The sequence below is a fragment of the Trichomycterus rosablanca genome, chromosome 2 (genome assembly GCF_030014385.1).
Source record: "Trichomycterus rosablanca isolate fTriRos1 chromosome 2, fTriRos1.hap1, whole genome shotgun sequence".
In the NCBI taxonomy this organism is placed as follows: Eukaryota; Metazoa; Chordata; class Actinopteri; order Siluriformes; family Trichomycteridae; genus Trichomycterus; species Trichomycterus rosablanca.
Window position 1 is genome coordinate 60,105,893 of NC_085989.1, and position 12,337 is coordinate 60,118,229.

The window sequence follows — 12,337 nt, forward strand, 5'->3', positions numbered from 1 at the left end:
ACCTAATTAATTAGTCAGAGATGTGGATGGGATGCAGGGCTACAGCCATACCACCATGGACAATTATGTATGAATATATTAGAAATGATTCTAGCAATTGTAACTTTTCATTTCTAACCTCTAACGTAATAATTTCTGAATAAGTTTGAAATGATAATATGTTAATTTTTACTAAAGATGTAAAATAATGATTCTAGAATTTAAAGTAGAAAACTGATTAAATTAAATTAAAAATTAAAAATTAAATAAAAGTTCTTTACCAGATACTAATGTACAGTTTCTGTTTATTTTTAAGTTTTATTACGATTAAAACAAAACAATACAAATGAAAATGTTGATGCAGATGATAAAATATAAACACATTTAGTAATAACATTAAATGATAAAGAAACTAAATTATAAGATAAAATAATAGTATAGAATAAGAACATTAAGAAAATGAAAGTGAAAGTAAAACATGATGTAATCTACAGTGTAATAATTGTACTTACAGCTTCATCTCGCGGTTAAACTGTGTAACTGCAGCTCTTCTGTACTTTCATTACTGTAGCAGAATTATTCTTTATCTTCTGTCTATTTGCTCTTGAGGCCCTCACACATTTAAAGGGCCCCTCATGTCTGTTCAATCTCATTTTACATCCCCAAAGAGAAGCTCCAGCTTCTTCCCCCACACTTAAAAGTATCCTGCACCTCCACCATTCCCCATTTATCACCCCAAAAGTCATGAGTGTCACAGCACAGAACAACTCTGTTCTTTCCTCTCACAACTTCTTTTACAATCTTTCTGGGAAAAGAGGCACCAGAGGCTGGTACTAGAAGAATAACGTGTAATGGTGCTCGTCCAGTGGTGGATTAGAACCCAGAACCTCTGTGCGCTTTACGGGGTGAGCCACCAGACTGGTTAGAAATAGAACCAAATGCTTAGTGGTCTGATGGTGAAACAGATTATTAAAGTTAGAAACAAAGACTTTCTGAGTGGGACTCGAACCCAGATCATTCCATTACTAACTGAGCACTCTACCACTCATCCAAGCAAGCTCTATAGAAGGTGCCTTAACTTAGGTGGATTAAAGAGCAATAGACTCAAAAAAGGTTTTAAACAAAGAGATACAAAAACCCACCCGCTTTGGGGGAATGTTTGAGGGGGAAACTGAGAACAAAGACTGTGAGGGGAAACACTGAGCTGCTCCAGTTTCATGAGGAAAAGAGGAAATTATAACAAAAGCTTCTCCACCAGAAGAGCAGAACTACACCAGATCAACTAAGAGAAGAAACCATTTATTTATTTATTATTTTCTTCTTCTTCTGTAAGAGAGAGAAACCTGAAGCGAGAGAAGAGAGAAGGAAGGTGAGAGTGAAATCTCTCAGTCCTCTACCCACAATCCCCTCTGCTTGTGTTTGCTCAGCGTGAGACAAAGACCCAGCAAGTTCTGACTGCTGTTTGCTCCTCTTTATAGACCTGTGCACAGGTGTTGTGCTTTAGACCTGATTGTCGGCTCACTGTTGACCCCTAGTGGTCGGAGTCTTACTAGCCCCAGGACCGACCCTTACATAAAGACCAGTTACGTCCCCCAATTCTGTATGTAAATCAAGCATCTGGAATTCCAGTGACCTGAATCAGGATCTGATTGCCGCAATATTAGTACATTTATGTATCGTTTCTTTATTAATACTGTGTGTGAGTGGAGATATAGTGTTAGGAATGATGTTATACCAATATCCTGTACACAAGTCTAAAGAACATCTGTACTGCATGCTTAAATCACATCTGTATTGATCTCTGTGTATTAGAGCTGTTTAATCTATATAATCAGTATTTAGATTTAGTTCTGTTATTATGTTAGTGACATTAAGAGTTCACTTCTACAATCAGATCAGTTTCATTTGTGAGGCAACTTAGAATGTTTTTGTCTAAATTAAGCTTTTAGCTTCACCTACTGACCACAAGGGGGTAGCTTATCAGTCTTATCAGCAGGTTTAGAGATCTTCCAGGTTCATCTCAGCTAACAAAATTATGTTCTGAGAACGTTCCCTTAACGTTCCATTTTGGTTGTGGGAACTTTGCATTGTGCATTGGAATGTTCCCTCAACGTTATTTTGTACAGTTTTCTTGATGTTCTTGACTTTTTTTTAAGTTATGAAAACATTCATAGAACGTTACCTAAACCTCATTTGCAAACATAATTGAACATCCTGGGAACGTTGTGTGTTCTAAGAACATTTTAAATAAGGCCCTCTTAACGTTCCCTTAACGTTCCATTTTGGTTGTATGAATGTTTTATTAGAACATTCCCTTAACATAATTTTGTCAGTTTTTTGTCAGTTTTCTTAATATTCTCAAGACATTTAATACAAGTTAAAGAACCCAAAAATTTTTTTAATGTTTCAAATGTTACTTGAACATCCTTTTAACATAACTACAGATAATGTTAATCCAGGACAATGTTAATCCCACTTTCTCTGTGATATATTGGATGAAGGAAATTGCAGGCAGAGAGAGAATCTGTTTAACTCTGCACATTTATTCTCAAAACACACACACACACACACAACAAGATTATAAATTCATGCACATAAATGCAGCTTCATTCTGCACTAGTTTTAATAGAAAAATTAAATAAGTTATTATTTTACATGATGATAAACCAGCCACTAGGGAACACAAGCCGACGTAAAACCCTTTGCCAAAACTAACATGAGAGTTCATCTAAGAGATACCATACCGGATCGGTCGAGGCCCGGGTTAACAACGACCGCCACTGGTGCTGTTGACAAACAGGGTGCCGGTGGAAATTGTGCTACTGTTAGTCGAAGACCACGAGGAGGGAAACGTGTCAGGAGACAGAAAGAGAGGAGGAAATTCAAGAGTGTAGGACTGAGGGTGGCAACTCTAAATGTGGGGACAATGACAGGCAAAGGTAGAGAGCTGGCTGACATGATGCAGAGAAGGAAGGTAGATGTTTTATGTGTTCAAGAGACCAAGTGGAAGGGCAGCAAGGCTTACAGCATTGGAGCAGGGTTTAAACTGTTTTACCATGGTGTTGATAGAAAGAGAAATGGAGTAGGGGTGGTCTTGAAAGAGGAGTTAGCAAAGAACGTAGTAGAGGTGAAAAGAGTGTCAGATAGGGTGATGGGTCTGAAGGTAGAGGTAGAAGGTCTGATGAATGTTGTCAGTGGTTATGCTCCACAGGTTGGTTGTGAGAAAGAGGAAAAAGAGAAGTTCTGGAAGGATCTAGATGAAGTGATAGAGAGTATTCCCAGGGAGGAGAGAGTGGTGATAGGAGCAGACCTAAATGGACATGTTGGTGAAGGAAACAGAGGAGATGAGGAAGTGATGGGTAGGTTTGGTGTCAAGGAAAGGAACCAGGAAGGACAGATGGTGGTGGATTTTGCCAAGAGGATGGAAATGGCTGTAGTCAACACTTATTTCCAAAAATGGGAGGAACATAGGGTGACATATAAGAGTGGAGGAAGGAGTTCACAAGTAGACTACATTCTGTGTAGAAGAGAAAACCTGATGGAGATTGGGGACTGTAAGGTTGTGGCAGGGGAGAGCGTGGCCAGACAGCATCGGATGGTGGTGTGTAGAATGACTGTTGTTGTGAAGAAGAGAAAAAGTGTCAAATCAGAGAAGAAGACCAAATGGTGGAAGCTGAGGAAGGAAGAATGTGGTGAAGAGTTCAGAGAGGAGCTGTTAAAGGCTCTGGGTGGTAAGAAAGAGCTTCCAGATGACTGGGCTACTACAGCAACGGTGATTAGAGAGACAGGTAGGAAGGTACTTGGTGTGGCATCTGGACAGAGAAAAGATGATAAGGAAACCTGGTGGTGGAATAGTGAAGTGCAGGAAGCGATTCAGAGGAAGAGGTTAGCCAAGAAGAAATGGGACACTGACAGGACTGATGAAAGTAGACAGGAATATAAGGAGATGAAACGTAAGGCAAAAAGAGAGGTAGCAAAGGCAAAGCAGAAGGCGTATGAGGAGTTGTATGAGAGGTTGGACACTAAGGATGGAGAGAAGGACTTGTATAGATCGGCCAGACAGAGGAATCAGGCTGGAAAGGATGTGCAGCAGGTTAGACTTGACCAAAGATAGGAATGGTAATGTTCTAACAAGTGAGGAGAGTGTGATGGGAAGATGGAAGGAGTACTTTGAGGAGCTAATGAATGAAGAGAATGAAAGGGAAAGAAAAGTAGAGGTCATAGGAACTGTGGATCAGGAAGTAGAAAAGATCAATGAGAATGAAGTTTGGAAAGCTTTGAAGAGGATGAAGAAAGGGAAGGCAGTTGGACCTGATAACATACCAGTGGAAGTATGGAAATGTCTAGGTGAGATGGCAGTGAGGTTTCTGACTCAATTATTCAATGGCATTGTTGAGAGTGAGAAAATGCCAGAGGAATGGAGGAGAAGTGTGCTGGTGCCCATTTTTAAGAACAAGGGTGATGTACAGAGTTGTAACAACTACAGGGGAATTAAGTTGATGAGCCACACAATGAAGATCTGGGAGAGAGTTGTGGAAGCTAGACTTAGACAAGAGGTAACTATTTGTGAGCAGCAGTATGGTTTCATGCCAAGAAAGAGTACCACAGATGCCATCTTTGCTTTGAGGATGCTAATGGAGAAGTACAGAGAGGGTCAGAAAGAACTTCATTGTGTCTTTGTTGATTTAGAAAAAGCGTATGACAGAGTGCCAAGGGAGGAGCTGTGGTGTTGTATGAGGAAATCTGGAGTAGTGGAGAAGTATGTCAGACTGGTACAGGACATGTATGAGGACAGCAGGACAGTGGTGAGATGTGCTATAGGAGTGACAGATAGCTTCAAGGTGGAGGTAGGACTACATCAAGGATCGGCTCTGAGCCCTTTCTTGTTTGCTTTGGTGATGGACCGACTAACAGATGAGGTCAGGCAGGAATCCCCATGGACTATGATGTTTGCAGATGATATTGTGATCTGTGATGAGATCAGGGAACAGGTGGAAGATAACTTGGAGAGGTGGAGATATGCACTTGAAAGAAGAGGAATGAAAGTCAGCCGTAGCAAGACAGAGTACATGTGTGTGAATGGGAGAGAGACAGGTGGAACAGTGAGGCTACAAGGAGCAGAAGTCACAAAGGTGAAGGACTTCAAGTACTTAGGGTCGACTGTCCAGGAAAATGGGGAGTGTGGTAAAGAGGTCAAGAAGAGAGTTCAGGCAGGATGGAGTGGATGGAGAAAAGTTTCAGGAGTGATTTGTGACAAAAGGGTGACAGCAGGGGTCAAGGGAAGAGTTTACAAGACAGTGGTGAGACCATGTCTATGTTGTATGGTTTGGAGACAGTGGCATTGACAAAAAGACAGGAGAAAGAACTGGAAGTGGCAGAAATGAAGATGTTAAGGTTCTCCTTGGGAGTGACAAGGATGGATAAGGTTAGGAATGAGATAATCAGAGGTACAGCACAGGTTAAACAACTAGGAGATAAAGTTAGAGAGGCCAGACTGAGATGGTTTGGACATGTCCAGAGGAGGGACAGCGGGTATATTGGTAGAAGGATGTTAGATATGCAGCTGCCAGGAAAAAGACAAAGAGGAAGACCAAAGAGGAGATATATGGATGCAGTTAGAGAGGACATGGAAGTAGTTGGGGTGAGGACAGAGGACGCAGTGGACAGAGTGAGATGGAGGAGGATGACTCGCTGTGGCAACCCCTGAAAAGGGAAAAGCCGAAAGAAGAAGAAGACATGCATGTTAATTCAACAAAGATGATAAATCAGATACTTCTTCTTCATTCAGGTGGAAAATAAAGATAAAAGTAGAAACAGAAGAAATATTAATATACAGTCATAAACTCTGGAAATGAAACATTTATGAGTGATCAGTGTTTAATTCCAGTATTTAGTTCATAGTGTTATTATGTGTTTTATATGTTCACATATTACAGTATTTACACCTAACAGCCTCCATTACATCCATTCTAAATAAAGAGCAAGTATCTGATTTATCTGATCCATCTTTATAGAAAAGAATGTACGTACATGTAATATGTATATATTAATCATTGTAGAATCTGTTCAATCTGTTCAGTTCAATAAATAAATATTAAAGCATAAACACCAGGTCAGAACAATAAAAGAAAGAATTGTGTTTGTAAAATACATTTAAAATAAAAGCTTAATAGCTACAGTTTTAATTAAAGATAAATGTAAAATAAAATGTGATGTAAATTCACTCACCTCTGGATGAGTGGTTTAGTTCAGCTTTCTGTTTCTCCTTCTGAAAGCAGCCTGAACTCCTCCTACCATCTATCTCTGATCTCTGGTCCCACGCCCCATGATGTAAAGCTGCTCTGGGTTTAAAACCAGGGTTTGGAGGAACGATCGAGTGAGGAGACTGAAGAGAAGAGAATAAACTAGAGAGTGCATTTCCGGAGAAAATGCGAGTGTGATTGCCGTGTGCTGGTCGGCGGGCGTGCGCAGGTATCCCGACACCGTTTCTAAGCCGGGAGCGGCATCGACGGGCCGGACGGGTCAGAGTCGGAACGACGTCGATCGCGGTGCGGCAGGTGGACGGGCGTGGCAGGTTGGGGGTGCGCATGTGTTTAGAAGTGGTGCGGTGCATGGGGTGTGAATACTTTCTCCCAGACAGGCCACTGTATCTGTGTACAAGCTGTGGTGTGAGCACAAGTTCACTCTGGGTGTGTTTGAGAAGCCGCCATGTTGCTGTGCAATATAAAACCGGGAGTGCTTAAATAATTTCTTTAGTTCACTTCTATAGCACTACATTAGCGAATAAAGCCCGTTTCTATTGATTTCAATGCATTGGTTAGCATGCGAGCTAACAGATTATAAATATCTTTTGTTCTGGTGCAATGCGAACGATTTTACCTTCATTGCCAAATCTAATGTTAGGAACCTCGATGGAATCTTTTATTGAATGAAGACCAGAAACCACGAAATTAGCTGCCAATATAATTATTTATTTAGTCTTCGTCTATCTCTGGCTCTTTTTAAGCTATCCCCACCCCAATGTGTTTGGTTGAAGTCTTAATCGTTACCTTATATGGCGATTTCTAGAAAATCATATCTCTGGGCAGATTTCAAAACAAATCTCAAGTTATTAGTTTGCATTTGCATACACTTCTTGTTTTGTCTAATTTACATATTGTTTTTGTTAGTTCTATCTTCCGCTTTTTAATGGCGTACGTGCAGATTGACATGTTCCATCTAAGGCCTATTGATTATCATGAATACAAGGTACTTTTTGTACTAAAATCCCTACAAACTCCCCCCTTGGGAACTTAAAAGTTCCCAACACAGGAACAGCAGAGAGAAACGATAACAGAAAACAATCACTCAGTACATCTCAGAGCCCCAGAAAGTACATGGTCGCAAAGGACTGTAAAGACAAAAAAGCAACCTTAATGATATGTGAATGTGATTAAGCTAAGAATAAAATAACAAATTAAGTAATGAAAAGCAACCATGCAAACTTAGTGGCATTGTAGGTTAGTTGGATAATAAGTAAGCAAATAATGGAAAAATGCGTAATACACAATGGTTACCTGGGAGAGGTCAGGACAACGAATGAAGTGGTAGTTACACGGTTAAGTTTATGGATATAGAAAATATTGTCCCACACAAGGATAGGCAGCGACAGAAAGTCAAACAGTGTCAGGCCCGTACGTTGTCCACGCACTGCGAACAGTAGGGTCGTAGGAGTTGCAAAAAGCAACAACGTGAGATGGTAGACCACCAAGGACCACGTCTCGCGGCTGGGCTTCGCAGCTGCGCCTGCCGTAGGTTGTCGCCAATCAGGAGATCTTACCCGTCGTTGGCTAACAGCGCTCCCCCAAATTGCGAGACCATCTTGTACAAGCAAGAATGTCCAGCAGCAGAAAGGACTCACGGCGTCACTGCCCACTGTCATGTCTGTCTCAGAACCTGTTCCTGTAGACCAAATCACAATTTTGACCCCTTTGCCAGAATAGTACGGTGTCCTGAACTCTTCCCATGTAAGTGGTAATATGCTAACGTCACTTCCGGTGGTACGCACGCTGAGACTCTAGCCTAGTTGTTTGTTTGTAGCCTTTTGCTAATTAACTTTTTATATACGTATGTTTTAAACATATAATTTATACGTTAATCTTCCGTGTGTTGTTGATTTAGTTTTATTTTGTTTATCGTAAAAAAGCGCTTGTGTTTACTAACGTAAACTCGTGCTGTGTTGGAAACTAAGAAACTTCTGCTACCGGCATCCGAACGAAGCCCGGTTTTGTTTGTTTGTTTTGTACTTCAGCGCATAAACATCTTAATTATCCAGAATTAAAACCGTTTTCGGTCCGCACGAAGCGCGTTTGTGTTTGGTTGTTTGTGTTTGGTTGTGGTCTGTATTTCAGCTCTTAAAACACCTCTGTTTTGTGGGGAGTTATAACCGTTTCTGTTCGTAGGAAGCGCATTTATTTGTTTTGTGCACCAGCGCATAACACCATTCTCCTTTAGAATTACAGCCGTTTTTGTCAGAACGAAGCACGTTTGTGTTGGTTTGGTTGGTGGTTTTTGTATTCCAGCTCATCATCGCCTGTTTCGTCCGGAATTAAAGCCGTTCTTCTGTGACTACCAGCAGAAGCGCCAGTGAATCCAACATAAACATCATCTCCAACTCATCTTCTAAAGCTAAGTATATTTTTTTTTTATTATGGCCCCAGCAGGAGCTCTGTATCCATGTTCTGAGTGTAATATGTTCAGTTATTCCTTCTCCGTGTTTAGTGATAACTTTACATGTGATAAGTGTAGATTAGTTGTTAGTCTGACGGAGAAGATCTCAGTGTTAGAAGGGCGCATTCGGGCGTTAGAACAGACTACTACTAGTGAGGGCTTAGATACAGCTGTAGCAGTCCCGAATGCCAGCAGTTCAGGTACAGAACCCCAGACTCCGGCATTAGAGCCCTCACAGCGGGGCGACTGGGTGACGTCTCGGCGACATAGTCGTAGGGCAAAGCACCGACCATCTCAGTTGCACGTGTCCAACAGATTTTCCCCACTCAGTGACCCACCCGCTGAGAAGCCTGTTAATGTAAGTGCTCTGGTTATAGGAGATTCTCAGCTCCGACACGTGCGTATTGCAACCCCCATAGAGACACCAGCAACCATAGTCACTTGTATTCCGGGGCCAGGGCGCCTGACATCAGAGCAAATCTAAAAGTGCTGGCTAATGCTAATCGTAGATTTTCGAAGATTGTTATCCACGTCGGCACTAATGATGTTCGTTTATGGCAGTCTGAGGTTACTAAGAGTAATGTTAAAGAGGTGTGTGAGTTAGCTAGGTCGATGTCTGAGGCAGTAGTGTGCTCTGGCCCCTTACCGATTCGACCCAGTGGCGAAACCTACAGCAGGTTGTTGTCGCTGAACCGCTGGATGTCTAAATGGTGCTCAGAAAACTGCATTGCTTTTGTAGATAATTGGTCCATGTTTATTTTGGCCTGGTCTTTTGAAGCGGGATGGTGTCCACCCCACGTGGGAGGGTGCTGCTCGCATTTCCTGCAGCATAGGTGACAGGCTTTACCACTGCGTTAGTGTAGCGGCAGATAGTGGTAAATGACTATCCAGAGCCAAGACCAGGCAGCAGACTAACAGGCCTAACCAACTGTCTGCGAGTCGCCATCGGACGTCACCCGGAATCCTTAGGTCACAAACCATTGAGACTGTGTCTGTTTACCGTGGCAGGTGTAAGCCAAAACAAAATCAAAAAGTATGTCATAATAACTTAATTAAAATTAATCTAAATGAGCATCATGAAAACCCTAGTAAAGCTAAACTAAAGTTAGGACTTCTAAACATCAGGTCACTTGCATGCAAAACAGTAATTGTAAACGAAATAATTACAGATAATTGTCTTAGTGCACTTTGTTTAACTGAGACCTGGGCTAGACCTGATGAGTATCTAGGCTTAAATGAAGCATCTCCGCCGGGTTACAGTTATGAACATAAGCCACGTCTTAGCGGTCGTGGTGGAGGAATAGCCGCAATTTATGACAAGGACATACTGTAAGTCTCACTGTAAAATCATCTCCCATAACAAACTCGTTTGAAGTTCTTATCTCTGACATAACCAATAAATGTTCATCTGATAAAACTAGTATGTTTAAACTGGTTACTGTTTATTGACCCCCTGGTCCTTACTCAGAATTTCTTAACGAATTTGCCGATTTTCTTTCTAAATTAGTTTTATCAACTAAGAAAGCTTTAATTGTTGGTGACTTTAATATTCATTATGAGGATAAGTGTAATCCACTCAAAATTGCGTTTGATTCTATTTTAGAATCCTTAGGCATCACCCAAAATGTAACAGGACCCACTCACCGCTGTAAACATACCTTAGATTTAATACTTACTTATGGTATAAACATAGACAACATGGAAATTGTACCACAGAATGACTTAATCTCTGATCACCCTCTACTAATTTATGAAGTGTCCCTGTCCAATAATATACAGCAACCATGTCGTTTTAAATGTAAGCGCACTATTACATCTGCAACTGCAGCAGCGTTCATAAACTGCCTACCAGAATTACCAAATATATCAGCATCAGAACCTAAAGAACTAGATCAGGCAACTCAACACCTAGAGACCGTATTGTGCACAACCTTAGATAACGTAGCCCCACTCAAAACCAAACTGATTAGGGAGAAAAAATTTGCTCCATGGTACAATGACCACACATGCGCACTTAAACAAGCAGCACGGAAATTAGAACGCAAGTGGCGTCACACTACACTAGAGGTGTATAAGATTGCTTGGAAAGATGCTCTAACTGAGTATAAACATGCACTTATAAAAGCTAAATCTTTATATTATTCGTCCCTAATAGAGAAAAATAAAAACAATCCTAGATTCCTCTTTGAGACGGTGTCCAAATTAACTAAAAACCTCAATGAAACTGAATCTAATATACCGCCTGACTGTACCAGCGATGATTTTTTAAAATTCTTTAATGACAAGATAGAAAAAATACGACTTCAGAGTCAAAGTGTGTCACTTGCCAATGTAAAGTATGGACTCACTCCGAGCAGCATTGGTGATAATAGTAACGAGTTAATCCAACTAAATTCCTTTAATCCAATCTCCCAAAACGAACTAACTGTGTTGATTAAATCATCGAAGTCATCATCGTGTATACTCGATCCTGTTCCAACTCGTTTACTTAAAGATTTACTCCCAGCTATTGTAGAGCCCCTGCTTACATTAATCAATGCATCCCTTAGCCTTGGGTATGTACCTAAACTGTTTAAAAGTGCGGTTATTAAACCCCTGATTAAAAAACCTAATCTTGATCCACATGTTTTATCTAATTATAGGCCAATTTCAAACCTTCTTTTTGTCTCTAAGATATTAGAAAAAGTCGTTTCCAAACAGTTATGCTCTTATTTGAATGAAAATTGTATTCATGAAAAATTTCAATCAGGATTTAGACCCAATCATAGTACCGAAACCGCATTAATTAGAGTAGTTAACGAGTTGTTAATGTCTTCTGATAATGGATGTGTCTCTTTTCTTGTTCTATTAGATCTTAGTGCAGCGTTTGATACGGTCGATCAGAACATTTTACTGGAGAGGCTAGAAAATACAGCAGGTGTTAAAGGACTCGCACTCTCTTGGTTTCAATCATATCTGACTGACCGCTCTCAATTCGTTTATGTAAATAATAAATGCTCGGAAACTACAAAAGTAAAGTGTGGTGTTCCACAGGGGTCGGTACTGGGACCGCTATTATTTACACTTTATATGCTTCCACTAGGTGAAAATATTCATAAACATGGCATAAAATTTCACTGCTATGCAGATGACACACAGCTGTATATATCAGCCAAACCAAATGATACTGACACAATCAGTAAGATAGAAGATTGTGTAAACGACATAAAAAACTGGATGTCGTGTAATTTTCTTTTACTTAATTCAGATAAAACTGAGGTTTTACTTGTTGGCTCTAAAGCTGCAAGAGACAAGTTGTGTAACCTGGTGCTTGTTAGGGTGCCTGCGAGGTCTGGTGAACAGAACACCAGTACCCAGCCTCGCAGGCATTACAGAACAAAGGGCAGTGTGGCCTCAAATAGGAGGCCAGCTGATTAGGGCGAACGACCTGCAGGTGCGAGCCTCCTATTTAAGGGGGCGTCGCCACACTGCAGGCGTCGCACCTTTTGTTCTTGTTTGGTCATGGCTGCATCGCATCAGCCTTTTTTCTTTCTCAGGCTTAGTTCGGTTAAGGCACTGTATAGTGGTTGGGTGTGTAGGTCGTAAGGCCGAGGTAATCTAGGGCTTAGATCTCTTTGTTAAGAAAAGCTGGTGCGATTCCGTGCAGCCC